Here is a 15501-nt window from a genome sequence, read left to right as displayed (position 1 = left end):
TCTTCATAACAAATTCACTTTATACAGGTGGAGAATCATAATTTGGATGCAATAAGTTATATCTGTATCATAATCAATTCAAAATATATTAATTTAGTAAGAACCTATTTTCACCATTGTGCTGAAATATATCAAAGTTGTTTCTGATTATTTCTGCAAACATTTTAAATTTTAAACCATTGAATTGAACTCACAAATTGATCATATGTCCACTATGTTACCTTCTAGAAAATAAATTTCTAGAGTAAGATCCAGCGAGGAGCCCAAGCGCGAGCGCGCAGCCGGAGAGCTCGAGCCGCCTCCGCTGCGAGACGTCCCCTCGGCCACAGCCTCCTGCGCCGCGAGATCCGCACCGGCCTCCCTGAGAGCGAGCCCGGCCGTCGCGACCACTAGCCGCGCCAACCGCCGACCAATCGCCACCGAGGTGCCCGAGTGAGAGCAGAGGAGGCGGCATGAGCGAGGCGGGCGAGGCCACCAGCACCACCACCACCACCCTCCCGCAGGCTCCAGCGGAGGCAGCCGCCGCGGCGCCCCAGGACCTCGCGCCCAAGAGCCCTGTGGACAGCGGTGCGCCCCAGGCCGTGGCTCCCGCGCCCGCCCCCCTCGTCGCAGGAAACCCCGGTGGGGACGCGGCCCCGGCAGCCACGGGCACCGCGGCCCCCGCCCCTTCAGCCACCGCTGGCAGCGAAGACGCAGAGAAAAAAGTTCTCGCCACCAAAGTCCTTGGCACTGTCAAATGGTTCAACGTCAGAAATGGATATGGATTTATAAATCGAAATGACACCAAAGAAGATGTATTTGTACATCAGACTGCCATCAAGAAGAATAACCCACGGAAATATCTGCGTAGTGTAGGAGATGGAGAAACTGTAGAGTTTGATGTGGTTGAAGGAGAAAAGGGTGCTGAAGCAGCCAATGTGACTGGCCCAGATGGAGTTCCTGTGGAAGGGAGTCTATGTGCTGCTGATCGCCGCCGTTATAGACGTGGCTACTAAGGCAGACGCCGTGGACCTCCCCGTAATTACGCTGGGGAGGAGGAGGAGAAAGGGAGCGGCAGCAGTGAAGGATTTGACCCCCCTGCCACTGACGGGCAGTTCTCTGGGGCCCGGAGTCAGCTGCACCGCCCCCAGTATCACCCTCAGTACTGGCAGCGGCGGTTCCCGCCTTACTACGTGGGACAGACCTTTGACCGTCCCAACAGAATGCAGGCTGGTGAGATTGGAGAGATGAAGGATGGAGTCCCCGAGGGAGCACAGCTTCCGGGACCAGTTCATAGAAATCCAACTTATCGCCCAAGGTGCTGTAGGGGACCTCCTCGCCCACGACCTGCCCCAGCTGTTGGAGAGGCTGAAGATAAAGAGAATCAACAAGCAGCCAATGGTCCAAACCAGCCATCTGCTCGCCGTGGATACCGGCGTCGCTATAACTATCGGTGTCGCCCCCGTCCTCCAAATGCTCCTTCACAAGACGGCAAAGAGACCAAGGCAGGTGAAGCACCAACTGAGAATCCTGCTCCAGCCACCGAGCAGAGCAGTGCTGAGTGACACCCAGCTCCCCAGGCACCTTCACCATCAGCAGGGTGACCTAAAGAATTAATGACCATTCAAAAGTAAAGCAAAAAGCACACCCACGACCTTACCAACACCAAAGAAACATCTAAGCAATAAAGTGGAAGACTAACCAAGATTTGGACATTAGAATGTTTACTGTTATTCTTTGAGAAACTAACAACTGCGAAATGAAAATGTCAGCATATTTTTCCAGCAAGCTGCCATTCCGGGAATGTCTGCACAGAGTACGAGAGAGCAACCTCCCCAGTTTCAGCAACCACTAGGTTTATATTTTTTTTCCTGGTTTTTACTGTTTTGGTAATATGAATTGAAAGAAAAAATATTAATACCACATGGGGAGAACCCCAACCAAAGAAATCTTAAATATATAGTAAATGCTTTTTTTTTTCTTTTCCTTTTTTGTTCATTTTGGATGCTGGTGCTAAACTTACAAGTGTCATGATTTAAAAAGAAAGTTTATGCCCTTCTTATTTATTTCTAGGATGAGGGGAGGATAACATTTTTGCTTTCTTATGTCACTCTCTTTGAAAATGTGCATATGAATTCCTCAAAAATAAAATTTTTACCCTTCAAAGGAAAAAATAAAGAAAATGAATTTCTAAAACTTTCAATTGACTCCAGGAAATTAATGAAAAAATCATATATGCAATGAAATTATCTGAACAGAATCTATTATTTGTCATGAGATGAAATTTATGAATAATCTGCATCATTTATTTGTTTAGGATTATTTTGTTAATGAAACTAATTTATCTATTCATTCACTTTTACTTATTATATATGGACAAGTAAACAGCTCATAGAACATAAGTGAAATGATCTCAGTCAGTCATTAGATCCAAATGCACAGTAATACTTGACAGATGATAGGTAAACATAGCTTTAGAAGATTTATTTATGCACTGTATCCTTCATTTAGGATTACTGTGTATTATTGATGTTAGCACATTTTTAAAAAATCTTTGAAACTTCTCCAAAGAAGCAAAGAGAACACTACCAAGTATTGTCAAAAATTCCCTTTATAAGCTATCTAGAGATTAATCAAAGATTTTCAGCTACCCAAGGAGCACTACTCAAGAAAACGAAACAAACAAAAAACTTAATAACCTACATAAGAACAAAGATCTCTGCTGTTATCTTAATATGTCCTAATCCATGGACAAACTACCAAGCTCTACAATAGTCTTGAAGACCAACAGCCCATAATTGTTGTAAGAATAGTATTCTGCCAATCATTGAATGAAACAGAAAAAGGAAGAAAACTTTAAAAGTCCTGGAACCAAAAAACATCATCACTTGAGTTAACCAGTGTTTCCTTGGAAAACTTCACTTTGCAAGGCTATTTTAGTTGACCTTGCTCTGAGCTCACCAGTGCAAATACCATTTACCCTAAGAGCATATATCAAAACAATTTAAAGATTTTTTTAAATGTGGGTAAATTTGCAAGAATCAGTAGGTTACAAGGCTTAAAGAGGAAAAGGGGGCTTTGAAAAGCTTTAACATTATCCTCTCCAGAAGGCCACACACTTATGGAGGACTATAAAATATTGAGGACTGTGAGTATACTCTAGAAAGACAGAGAAGTCCCTAAACTTTCACATATGAGAAACTTGAGATGGCACAAAAAGGAAGCAAAGGCTAAGGCAGACTTGAAAACTGCCTGGCTGAGTGTTAAGGGCATGCTCCAACAGGTACAAACAAGCTCCTTGGAAAAGTTGAAGGCACTTATTGGTTCTAGGCATTTAAGGACTCTATTCAATCATTAGATCACCATTAAGCTAACTGAACAGAGGAAATTTCTTTTTTTCCTTCTTCCTTCATTGTTTCATTCTTTGTTCTTTTTTTGGGGGGGGAGGGAGTACCAGGGATTAAACTCAGGGGCATTTGACCATTGTGCCACATTGCCAGCCCTAGTTTGTATTTGTTTTTTGTTTTTGTTTTTGTTGTTTTTTTTTTTTTTTTTTTTTTTTTTTTTTTTTTTTTTTTTTTTTTTCCTAGAGGCAGGGTCTCACTGAGTTGCTTAGATCCTCACTTTTGCTGAGGCTGGCTTTGAACTCAAAATCCTATTGAGCTTCTGGGATTATAGGCATTTACCACCAAGTCCAGGATTGAACCCAGGAGAATTTAACCACTGAGCCTCATCCCCAGCTCCCCACCTGCTTTTTTAAATTTTTAAATTTTTGACACAGGGTCAAATTCTTGCTAAGTTGCTTAAGATCTCACTAAATTTCTGAGGCTGGATTTGAACTTGCAATCCTCTTGCCTCAGTCTCCTGAGCTGCTGGGATTACAGGTGTGTGCCACTGTGCCAGGCACAGAGACAATTCAGTAAAATATATTACCTAAATATTATTCAGAGGGAAAATGAAGCACCTTAATGCAGAAAAAGCACTTTACAAAATCTAACACTCTTTCATAAAAAAAAATCCATTAAACTAGGAGTAAAAGGGAACTTAACCAACCTGCTGAAGGGCATTTATGGAAAACTAACAGATAACATTATCTTAAATGGTGAAAAGTTGAAAAATTTCCTTCGTGATTGTAACAAGACAAAGATGCCTAGACACTATTGCCTCTTTTATTCCGTGTTTTAGGTATTATAAAGTTCTAGAAATTTGTACTTAATTAAAATGCATATTTTTATCTTATTTTATTGAACACATGCATAGTAGTCATCACATTTAACAATAAGACTATTTAAAGATAATTTTTATACATCCCCTTAAACTTGTTCATGTTCCCCTTTCCTCCTTGAAAGTATTTTATCAATATTATTTACGTTAGAATACCCAGAATACATATGTTAAACATATGATATTGTTCAATCTATACTGAGAATTGCCTTTCCAGAGAGATTAATGTTGCTTACTCTGGTTATAATTTTGTTTTAAGTGCATGAAAAAAAAAAGGAGAATAATCTTTACGGGGTATCATCTCTGACTATTTAAATACTGACTTATTGTTAAATTTTAAAAAATGGCAATTGCTCTTCTAGTCTTAGGTAGAAAATAAATAATTAATAAAATTTCTGATTCTTAGAGTAATTTATGTGTTTGTGTGTGTATACATATACTTTATTTGCTCCCAACCATGCCTCTTACAATCTGTGTGGAAGAGATATGAGTTTTTTTAATTTATTTCATTCTATAATTTTCATTTCTAAATAGGAGTGCGCATACATAATAAAGCCTTTAGCAATAGAAGATATGCATATCCATATTTTTCAATCCTATAATAACATAGAAATGTGCACATTTTCATCTTTCTTTAAAATTTAATGAAATGTATCCACAAAATCTCAAATATGTCTTCTTTTCTCTGAACAATTTGTTTAGTTCATTTACTTGGCAATTATATTAACATTTAATAAAATACATATTATGAAAAACTACTCAAAGTGGCAATTTTCAAAATGATTGTGTCTATAATGTGGAACAAATATTAAAGGTATGAAAATGTATTCTAATGAATACTTCAAGATGTATGGTAAAATGTAAGTCATTTTGTGGTTTCCTTTACACATAAATTTAATTCTGATCCCAGTGAATGTCTACTTTGGAGTATTTTGATAATTTACATTATTACTTTACAGGTCTGTCAATTTCACATGAAAAAGTTTTATTAGAAAATATGATGTCACATAACTATTCAAGAAAATTATTTTATGTACCACAATCCACAGAAAACTTCAGCACCATTAATTTCCTGAAAGAAGTGTGATTAATTTGAATAACTTGAAACAGAATAATTTGAAACATAAATAAAACTCTTTCACTTCTGGTAAAAGTCTTATGAATTCATTATGTTATTTAAATTTTTATTTTATTTCCTAAATTAAAGTATAATTGTGTAAAATTTACTTAGCCTTATTATTTTGTATTGTCTAAGATAATATCAAGGTCTGCGGACCTTCTTATGGAGTCTGTGAACTCTTAATAATGACTACTGAGGAATTCTAAAATTTTATATATTTTATTTGATGACAGACCTATTAGGAAGTAGAAAATGCTAAGAAGCCCAATTATTTCACCTGCTAAGAATTATGTCTTCTTAGATTCAATAAATAATAGATCACTTATCAAATTCCTGTAAATTTCTGTTTACTTATAATTAGGGAGAAAAATCTACTCTGTGTACCAATTCAAATATTAGTCTCATCCAAGTCACCCTAACATGCAAAGAATAATGTTTAACCAAACATTTAGCACACTGTAGCCAGTCAAGGTGATACATACAATTATCTATCACACACTACAAAGAAAATATTTATAGAATTATACAAAAGGAAATGAGAAAAGAATCAAAATGTGTCCTTACCCACCACCTCCAAGAATCAACTAAACTCAAGAAATGCAGTAATGGAGAAAAAGGACAACAGATCTGTGAAATATAATGAAACAAATAGCAGATTTGCAAAAGTAAGTTTTTTCCTATCATTATTATTATTATTTTTTTTGCTTAACTACCTTAATTGTAAATGGATTAAGCTTTCCAGTAAAAATACAAGGATTTTCAATCTGCAGAACTTTACTTTAGATCTAAGCTAAAAGTGAATGATGGAAAAGGATATTCTATGCACATAATGAGTATCTTTTTTTCAAAAAGAGAAGATATGGCTACATTAATATAAAAAATACTGTATAAATATGTAGTATAAGAGTTAAAGAAGTACATTATATAATATTCTCATTGTCATGAAGAAGATAACCTGAGGAGAGCTCATGAGAATGCAAATTAAATTCAACTGCCCAGACTACATGTAAACATCCCATGGAGAATACACACTAAATTGTTATGGTAGTTTTGCATGATATAAGTTAAATAGCTACTTTGGCACATTAGAGTGAAAATGTAACATACTGAGGACAAATATGCAATGGAGCCAACCTCCTTTCAAGGAAGAGCAGTTAGATTGTTAGCAGATGTCCAAGCTAAAAAATTAAGTGAAGCTTTATAACACTTGCAATGAAAACTTACATCATTGGACTCTATATCAAATGAAATATTCTTCTAAAGTGATGGAAAAATAGATATTTAAGATGGACAAAAAGGGGGGAATTTATTAATGAATTATTTACCCTACAGAAAATGCTTACAGTAGGTTTTAGGAAGAAATGTGACTCCACAGAGCAGCTTGGAGATGCTGATAGCACTGAAAATCAATAAAAAAGAATAAATATTCTATTCAGAATAAATGAATATTGACTGCTTAAAGGTATTATTATTATTGCTTAAGAATTTTGTCTGGGAGAGAAGGAGCATTTGGGATTGAACTCAGGGGCACTCAACCATTGAGCCACATCCACAGCCCTATTTTGTATTTTATTTAGAGATAGGGTCTCACAGAACTGCTTAGTTCCTTGCTGTTGCTGATTCTGGCTTTGAACTTGTGATTCTCCTGCCTTAGCTGCTGGAGCCGCTGGGATTACGGGCATGTGTCACTGCCCCTTTCAAGAATTTATATATATATATATATATATATATATATATATATATATATATATGTAAATAAATTAGTGAACTCTACAGCATTGATGTATAAGTCAGAAGGGGGATATATTTAAATAAGTTTTATAATGCATTTCTATCATTTAAGAATAGAAAGGATGGAACTAGAGACAATCATGTTAAGCAAAACAAGTCCAACTCAGAAGGTTATGGGTCCCGTGTTTTCTCTCATATGAAGAAGCTAGAGAGAAAAAAGGTAAATGAAGATGGGGGTGGATTTCTTAAAATTCAAAGGGAGATCAGTTGAGAAAAAAAGACCAAGAGGTAAGAAGCACAGAGGTAGGAGGGAAATACTGGGGAATGACAATCGGCCAAATTGTATTTTTAGATTGTGTGCATGTATGAATATATGACAAATCCCATCAATATGTATAACTATAATGTGCCAATAAAATATGAGGAAATAGAAAAAAAAGAAGAAAAATGTGTAGAGAATGATTGACTTTGTGAGTCCAGTCTAAAATTACTAGGGTAGCACCTGAAAGAGCAATAAAAGAGTGCATAGCTTTCTAAATAATAGATACAACCATGATGATTTAAAAATTAAGAAAAAAGGAACAAAAAAATAATTGTAAGCCACATAGGACAAAAAGGAGTGTAAATGGAGTGTAAATCTCATCAATTCAATATTTAAAATAGTTGTGATTATGGTAAACATAAATGCAGTAATCTTTTCCGTTAAAAGACACAAGTAATCCAACAAGATAGAAACACAAACCTAGCTGTATCCTCTTTGGCATTTTTAATCTAAAGGATAGACACAAAAGCTAATCAAAAGAAAGTTGTAAAGATAGTGACATCAAAAATGTAGATTTTGAGATAAAAATAATTAGTACAGATAAAAAAATGTTATGAGGTGTTTGATGTACTTATGAAGTAAAGCAAAACATAATTTTATGCAACTATATGTTAGCCTGAATTTACATACTAAACATTGATTATCTACAGGGGGATATTGTTAAGTTTGCTCTCAGAGTAGAAGGTTCTAGCACATATTATGTAGTAAGGTATGAGTAGCAAAATAATGTCAAAATCAAGATACTGCAAAATCAGGTAACCTGAACATCAAACTTGACCTAATAACGTTTATGATTGTATTCTAAATCTATACATTCCTATTTTTAAGATTCATTATGATGTTTTAGGTTCATTAGAGTATACACAACAGTTGTATTTATTATTCTTTATTTGCACATGCACATAACATAATTTGATCAATCTCATTCTTTAATACCTTTCCTTTCCCTCTCTTCCTCTCTCCACATGATCCACTTGCTGTACTATACAGATCAATTATTGTTGTTATTATTCATTATTTTCATATAAAAATGAGATCCATTGCAGTATGTCCATGCATGAACATAGCATGATCTTGCAGATTTTTAGCCCCAGGATTTCCAGTGCCCTCCCCTCCTCTCTTACTCTTGAGGCTCTTTCTTCACTCTATTGGTCTTCCTCAAATACCTAATATTTTCACTCACACATTGTACATTTAAATGAAATGACTGGCACTTCAAAAAAAAGTCTTAACAGATTTCCAAAAAATAAAATAAGAACATTTTGTGAGTACAGAGTAAAGTAAACCTAAATATTAAAAGCAAAAGATTTTTTATGTTTTAAAAAGAAAATGCTTTTAAGTATGGTGTGTTCCTAAGGCAGAGATCACAATGAAACTTAAAAATGTTACATATACTGTATTAGAATATGATATATCAAAACTTGAGATGCATGGAAACTGTGTTTTAGAGGGAGTCTGAAGCTTTAAAACATGTATTATCAGAAAATAGAAAAAGCTAAAATTCAGTAAACATTTGTTTCAAAATGTTAAAGGAAAGATAAGCATATTTAACAATAAAATATAAAAATAATGTGAATTTAATAATATAAAAAATACAGATAATTAATCTAATGTTTATTTATCAAAAATACATTTAATTGCTTGAACAAGTAAAATCAATGAAAAAGAAGCAAGAAAAAATCATAATGAGATAAAAAGAAATGAAACTGATATCTGAATAAAACTGGATAATATGCATAAATTCAATCAGCAAATTTGAAATTTTAGATAAAATGGACATGTCTATATAAACAAGGAGAGAAAAAAAAAGATAATATGAATAGTACAAAGAAAGTGGAAAAATGGATATATTACTGAAATTGAAAGATTTTTAAAAACCTTCCCACAAGGAAATCAGGTATAGATACTGTCTTCAGTGACCCATTTAAAATATATAAGGAAGTAAGTAATTCCAAACCCAGAATCCCTTTCTGGGAAACCACAAAATGACTTACATTTTACCATACATCTTGAAGTATTCATTAGAATACATTTTCATACCTTTAATATTTGTTCCACATTATAGACACAATCATTTTGAAAATTGCCACTTTGAGTAGTTTTTCATAATATGTATTTTATTAAATGTTAATATAATTGCCAAGTAAATGAACTAAACAAATTGTTCAGAGAAAAGAAGACATATTTGAGATTTTGTGGATACATTTCATTAAATTTTAAAGAAAGATGAAAATGTGCACATTTCTATGTTATTATAGGATTGAAAAATATGGATATGCATATCTTCTATTGCTAAAGGCTTTATTATGTATGCGCACTCCTATTTAGAAATGAAAATTATAGAATGAAATAAATTAAAAAAACTCATATCTCTTCCACACAGATTGTAAGAGGCATGGTTGGGAGCAAATAAAGTATATGTATACACACACAAACACATAAATTACTCTAAGAATCAGAAATTTTATTAATTATTTATTTTCTACCTAAGACTAGAAGAGCAATTGCCATTTTTTAAAATTTAACAATAAGTCAGTATTTAAATAGTCAGAGATGATACCCCGTAAAGATTATTCTCCTTTTTTTTTCATGCACTTAAAACAAAATTATAACCAGAGTAAGCAACATTAATCTCTCTGGAAAGGCAATTCTCAGTATAGATTGAACAATATCATATGTTTAACATATGTATTCTGGGTATTCTAACGTAAATAATATTGATAAAATACTTTCAAGGAGGAAAGGGGAACATGAACAAGTTTAAGGGGATGTATAAAAATTATCTTTAAATAGTCTTATTGTTAAATGTGATGACTACTATGCATGTGTTCAATAAAATAAGATAAAAATATGCATTTTAATTAAGTACAAATTTCTAGAACTTTATAATACCTAAAACACGGAATAAAAGAGGCAATAGTGTCTAGGCATCTTTGTCTTGTTACAATCACGAAGGAAATTTTTCAACTTTTCACCATTTAAGATAATGTTATCTGTTAGTTTTCCATAAATGCCCTTCAGCAGGTTGGTTAAGTTCCCTTTTACTCCTAGTTTAATGGATTTTTTTTTATGAAAGAGTGTTAGATTTTGTAAAGTGCTTTTTCTGCATTAAGGTGCTTCATTTTCCCTCTGAATAATATTTAGGTAATATATTTTACTGAATTGTCTCTGTGCCTGGCACAGTGGCACACACCTGTAATCCCAGCAGCTCAGGAGACTGAGGCAAGAGGATTGCAAGTTCAAATCCAGCCTCAGAAATTTAGTGAGATCTTAAGCAACTTAGCAAGAATTTGACCCTGTGTCAAAAATTTAAAAATTTAAAAAAGCAGGTGGGGAGCTGGGGATGAGGCTCAGTGGTTAAATTCTCCTGGGTTCAATCCTGGACTTGGTGGTAAATGCCTATAATCCCAGAAGCTCAATAGGATTTTGAGTTCAAAGCCAGCCTCAGCAAAAGTGAGGATCTAAGCAACTCAGTGAGACCCTGCCTCTAGGAAAAAAAAAAAAAAAAAAAAAAAACAAAAACAAAAACAAAAAACAAATACAAACTAGGGCTGGCAATGTGGCACAATGGTCAAATGCCCCTGAGTTTAATCCCTGGTACTCCCTCCCCCCCCAAAAAAAGAACAAAGAATGAAACAATGAAGGAAGAAGGAAAAAAAGAAATTTCCTCTGTTCAGTTAGCTTAATGGTGATCTAATGATTGAATAGAGTCCTTAAATGCCTAGAACCAATAAGTGCCTTCAACTTTTCCAAGGAGCTTGTTTGTACCTGTTGGAGCATGCCCTTAACACTCAGCCAGGCAGTTTTCAAGTCTGCCTTAGCCTTTGCTTCCTTTTTGTGCCATCTCAAGTTTCTCATATGTGAAAGTTTAGGGACTTCTCTGTCTTTCTAGAGTATACTCACAGTCCTCAATATTTTATAGTCCTCCATAAGTGTGTGGCCTTCTGGAGAGGATAATGTTAAAGCTTTTCAAAGCCCCCTTTTCCTCTTTAAGCCTTGTAACCTACTGATTCTTGCAAATTTACCCACATTTAAAAAAATCTTTAAATTGTTTTGATATATGCTCTTAGGGTAAATGGTATTTGCACTGGTGAGCTCAGAGCAAGGTCAACTAAAATAGCCTTGCAAAGTGAAGTTTTCCAAGGAAACACTGGTTAACTCAAGTGATGATGTTTTTTGGTTCCAGGACTTTTAAAGTTTTCTTCCTTTTTCTGTTTCATTCAATGATTGGCAGAATACTATTCTTACAACAATTATGGGCTGTTGGTCTTCAAGACTATTGTAGAGCTTGGTAGTTTGTCCATGGATTAGGACATATTAAGATAACAGCAGAGATCTTTGTTCTTATGTAGGTTATTAAGTTTTTTGTTTGTTTCGTTTTCTTGAGTAGTGCTCCTTGGGTAGCTGAAAATCTTTGATTAATCTCTAGATAGCTTATAAAGGGAATTTTTGACAATACTTGGTAGTGTTCTCTTTGCTTCTTTGGAGAAGTTTCAAAGATTTTTTAAAAATGTGCTAACATCAATAATACACAGTAATCCTAAATGAAGGATACAGTGCATAAATAAATCTTCTAAAGCTATGTTTACCTATCATCTGTCAAGTATTACTGTGCATTTGGATCTAATGACTGACTGAGATCATTTCACTTATGTTCTATGAGCTGTTTACTTGTCCATATATAATAAGTAAAAGTGAATGAATAGATAAATTAGTTTCATTAACAAAATAATCCTAAACAAATAAATGATGCAGATTATTCATAAATTTCATCTCATGACAAATAATAGATTCTGTTCAGATAATTTCATTGCATATATGATTTTTTCATTAATTTCCTGGAGTCAATTGAAAGTTTTAGAAATTCATTTTCTTTATTTTTTCCTTTGAAGGGTAAAAATTTTATTTTTGAGGAATTCATATGCACATTTTCAAAGAGAGTGACATAAGAAAGCAAAAATGTTATCCTCCCCTCATCCTAGAAATAAATAAGAAGGGCATAAACTTTCTTTTTAAATCATGACACTTGTAAGTTTAGCACCAGCATCCAAAATGAACAAAAAAGGAAAAGAAAAAAAAAAGCATTTACTATATATTTAAGATTTCTTTGGTTGGGGTTCTCCCCATGTGGTATTAATATTTTTTCTTTCAATTCATATTACCAAAACAGTAAAAACCAGGAAAAAAATATAAACCTAGTGGTTGCTGAAACTGGGGAGGTTGCTCTCTCGTACTCTGTGCAGACATTCCCGGAATGGCAGCTTGCTGGAAAAATATGCTGACATTTTCATTTCGCAGTTGTTAGTTTCTCAAAGAATAACAGTAAACATTCTAATGTCCAAATCTTGGTTAGTCTTCCACTTTATTGCTTAGATGTTTCTTTGGTGTTGGTAAGGTCGTGGGTGTGCTTTTTGCTTTACTTTTGAATGGTCATTAATTCTTTAGGTCACCCTGCTGATGGTGAAGGTGCCTGGGGAGCTGGGTGTCACTCAGCACTGCTCTGCTCGGTGGCTGGAGCAGGATTCTCAGTTGGTGCTTCACCTGCCTTGGTCTCTTTGCCGTCTTGTGAAGGAGCATTTGGAGGACGGGGGCGACACCGATAGTTATAGCGACGCCGGTATCCACGGCGAGCAGATGGCTGGTTTGGACCATTGGCTGCTTGTTGATTCTCTTTATCTTCAGCCTCTCCAACAGCTGGGGCAGGTCGTGGGCGAGGAGGTCCCCTACAGCACCTTGGGCGATAAGTTGGATTTCTATGAACTGGTCCCGGAAGCTGTGCTCCCTCGGGGACTCCATCCTTCATCTCTCCAATCTCACCAGCCTGCATTCTGTTGGGACGGTCAAAGGTCTGTCCCACGTAGTAAGGCGGGAACCGCTGCTGCCAGTACTGAGGGTGATACTGGGGGCGGTGCAGCTGACTCCGGGCCCCAGAGAACTGCCCGTCAGTGGCAGGGGGGTCAAATCCTTCACTGCTGCCGCTCCCTTTCTCCTCCTCCTCCCCAGCGTAATTACGGGGAGGTCCACGGCGTCTGCCTTAGTAGCCACGTCTATAACGGCGGCGATCAGCAGCACATAGACTCCCTTCCACAGGAACTCCATCTGGGCCAGTCACATTGGCTGCTTCAGCACCCTTTTCTCCTTCAACCACATCAAACTCTACAGTTTCTCCATCTCCTACACTACGCAGATATTTCCGTGGGTTATTCTTCTTGATGGCAGTCTGATGTACAAATACATCTTCTTTGGTGTCATTTCGATTTATAAATCCATATCCATTTCTGACGTTGAACCATTTGACAGTGCCAAGGACTTTGGTGGCGAGAACTTTTTTCTCTGCGTCTTCGCTGCCAGCGGTGGCTGAAGGGGCGGGGGCCGCGGTGCCCGTGGCTGCCGGGGCCGCGTCCCCACCGGGGTTTCCTGCGACGAGGGGGGCGGGCGCGGGAGCCACGGCCTGGGGCGCACCGCTGTCCACAGGGCTCTTGGGCGCGAGGTCCTGGGGCGCCGCGGCGGCTGCCTCCGCTGGAGCCTGCGGGAGGGTGGTGGTGGTGGTGCTGGTGGCCTCGCCCGCCTCGCTCATGCCGCCTCCTCTGCTCTCACTCGGGCACCTCGGTGGCGATTGGTCGGCGGTTGGCGCGGCTAGTGGTCGCGACGGCCGGGCTCGCTCTCAGGGAGGCCGGTGCGGATCTCGCGGCGCAGGAGGCTGTGGCCGAGGGGACGTCTCGCAGCGGAGGCGGCTCGAGCTCTCCGGCTGCGCGCTCGCGCTTGGGCTCCTCGCTGGATCTTACTCTAGAAATTTATTTTCTAGAAGGTAACATAGTGGACATATGATCAATTTGTGAGTTCAATTCAATGGTTTAAAATTTAAAATGTTTGCAGAAATAATCAGAAACAACTTTGATATATTTCAGCACAATGGTGAAAATAGGTTCTTACTAAATTAATATATTTTGAATTGATTATGATACAGATATAACTTATTGCATCCAAATTATGATTCTCCACCTGTATAAAGTGAATTTGTTATGAAGATGTAAAATATATATTGTGTATATACAGACACAGAATGAGTGAATACCAGTTGTTTTGTGACAAAAGTACTATGAAAGATATGTGTGTATTCTTTTTTCTTTATTTGTATATTTATTTTCATAACTGTCATAATATTATACAGATTGAACATATTCAGACTGGCTCAGTGGTAGAGTACTTCCCTAGCATGTGTGAGGCGCTGAATTTAGTCTCAAAATACTGAAATAAAAATTGTACATATTAATGGAGTTCCAAAATAATGCTTTAGACTCACATTTAAATAAAGAAAATTTAAAATTCTAAACATTCTGTTTAGAACTAAAATAAAATGGTTGTCTCTTACTTATTATCTTATCATGCCACTGTACCACACAATATTCTTCCTATGACAAAAAAGTAGTAGCTAAAAATTAAATAAGAATCTTTATAAGTAAATAACTTCACTTCAATATTGTGTGACTTATTTTGGCTTCAATCTCAGCAGAAAAAAAATATTTTCTTCAATCAACAATTAAACAACTATTTATTTAAATACTATCTGTCAAGCATATTCTGGGAACAAGATGGTAAAAACAGACAAAAATTACTGTCCCTGCGGAGGTTGTATTCATTCTATAGAAATAAACAATTAGCACAGTAAGTAAATATTGTAGAATATCAAAAGTGAAACAGGGAAATTAGGAGTGTTAGCTTATGTATAATACCTTGGCAATTAAAATAGAGTAAAGCTTGAAAAAATAGAGTGAGAGTACCAGGAGCTATGAAAGAGTGGGTTGACTAATGACTAGAGAACAGAAGAAAGAATAAATAAGGTGTTTTCAAAGAAAATAAGGAGAAAAGTATAGCAGTCTTAGAGTGACCAAATGCAGTAAGAGATGAAGTTTGACATAGCATAATGAAGAAACCAGTTGTAAAGCCAATGCCAAAAAGCAGGCGAAAGACAGTGACAGTTTGAACCAAGATGGTGGAAATTGAGATATAAAAAGTGGATCAATTTGGTGTAAGTTTCCATTATTTATCTACATAAATATATCAATGATGTCAGAGTCTAGCAGTCAGAAGGGAGTACTAATTTTAGATATATCTTTGGAATTTA

At 36.2% G+C, this 15501-nt stretch overlaps 2 pseudogenes; one reads left to right on the top strand and one right to left on the bottom strand.

Annotated features, from left to right (window-relative positions):
* Positions 1-394: 394 nt before the first annotated feature.
* Positions 395-1739, top strand: LOC101958383 (Y-box-binding protein 3 pseudogene; annotated as a pseudogene).
* Positions 1740-12666: 10927 nt separating this feature from the next.
* On the bottom strand, positions 12667-14007 carry LOC144373133 (Y-box-binding protein 3 pseudogene; annotated as a pseudogene).
* Positions 14008-15501: the final 1494 nt, after the last annotated feature.

Source organism: Ictidomys tridecemlineatus, unplaced genomic scaffold, assembly GCF_052094955.1.
Source record: "Ictidomys tridecemlineatus isolate mIctTri1 unplaced genomic scaffold, mIctTri1.hap1 Scaffold_252, whole genome shotgun sequence".
In the NCBI taxonomy this organism is placed as follows: Eukaryota; Metazoa; Chordata; class Mammalia; order Rodentia; family Sciuridae; genus Ictidomys; species Ictidomys tridecemlineatus.
Note: the sequence above shows the minus strand (reverse complement) of the source record. Positions and strands in the feature narration are given on the sequence as shown.